This window comes from Cynocephalus volans, chromosome 14 (genome assembly GCF_027409185.1).
Source record: "Cynocephalus volans isolate mCynVol1 chromosome 14, mCynVol1.pri, whole genome shotgun sequence".
Lineage (NCBI taxonomy): Eukaryota > Metazoa > Chordata > Mammalia > Dermoptera > Cynocephalidae > Cynocephalus > Cynocephalus volans.
The window spans coordinates 26065407-26066674 of NC_084473.1; the positions used below are offsets into that span (position 1 = coordinate 26065407).

A 1268-nucleotide genomic window follows, 5' to 3' on the forward strand; every position below is an offset into this window, starting at 1 on the left:
GCGGCGCTGGGAGCGCTGCGACGCTCCCGCCGCGGGTTCGGATCCTATATAGAACTGGCCGGTGCACTCACTGGCTGAGTGCCGGTCATGAAAAGGACAAAATAAATAAATAAATAAATAAATAAATAAATCTGTCTTGTTAAATAACAATTATAGGAGACCGTTGTTTTGGACGTTTCACAATAGGCCCCAACAGACCAAACTAAAAATCAAAATGGAGTCACCGCAGCTAACACTCCTCAGAAATCCTCAAAAGGCATGATAATGAAGTTCCTTCTGCTTTAATCCTTACACAAAGAGGGTAGCCTGAAGTAACCGGATGTTAACTAATCAGTTATTTTTCTATCGTTCCATCCCCCTCTCCCACCTTACGAGGAACGTAACTTTGAAATGATCAATTTGGTTTTTATTCTTTGCTTCTGCTTTCTTCAGCCATTTTTCTGCCTATAAAGTCAACTTCTTGTGCTCAGCTCATTCGAACACTTGTTATATTTTATAGAATGAAGTGTTGCCTAATTCTGGAATCATAATAAAACCAATTGAGACAAACTAAATTTGTCATAATTTTGTCATTTTGACATTCTAAATAAAGCAGAACACCACAGACTGCTTATTTTAAAACCTATTTTTATTTACTCTTAGAGCCAGATTATTCTCTCAAGATTTTCCTAATATATAAATTCGAGATTGTGCTAATCTTTTGGTGCTGTGAGAGGCACTAGATAGGGCAGAAATGAATAGATACTTCCTCTGCTTCCCTTCAGATGACTTTTTTTATCCCCCCAGTTATGTTCTGTGAGCCAGTTTTCTGATATTCTTTCCTTTTTCTTTTCTTTTTCACCTCAGAAGAGTAATGTGTCATCGTTGCAACAAGGTTTAGAGGGAGGCACATCCCACACAATACTCATGCTTATGAATCAAAAAAGGACAGTTTTCAGATTTTAAAAAAAGTGGGACCCATTTATGCTAAAACCCTCAGAAATGCTATTCAGGCTGCAGCTTGGCCATGCCTAGCCTAGGGCAGAGTGGCCCCTATTAGCCAGAACAGCTCTCTGCTAGATGCCTCATCTTCGTGTTATAAAGTGTATTCAGCAGGCAGCCATGTTATACCTGCAGCAGTGGTACACCCTGCCACCTCTAGATCCTGACCAGACGTCTCCTGGGATTCTGGTTGTGTGGACTGGCTGCCATGTCCCTCTCTGGAAAAACTAGTGTTATCAGCTCCTTTTCTTGCTTTCCTTTAAGGATCTACATGGATTTCTCTGAAG

General features: G+C 40.5%; 1 pseudogene; it reads right to left on the reverse strand.

The window, feature by feature from the left end:
* Nucleotides 1–840: 840 nt before the first annotated feature.
* LOC134363482 (small nucleolar RNA U13) lies at nucleotides 841–929 on the reverse strand (annotated as a pseudogene).
* Between the last annotated feature and the right edge of the window lie 339 nt (nucleotides 930–1268).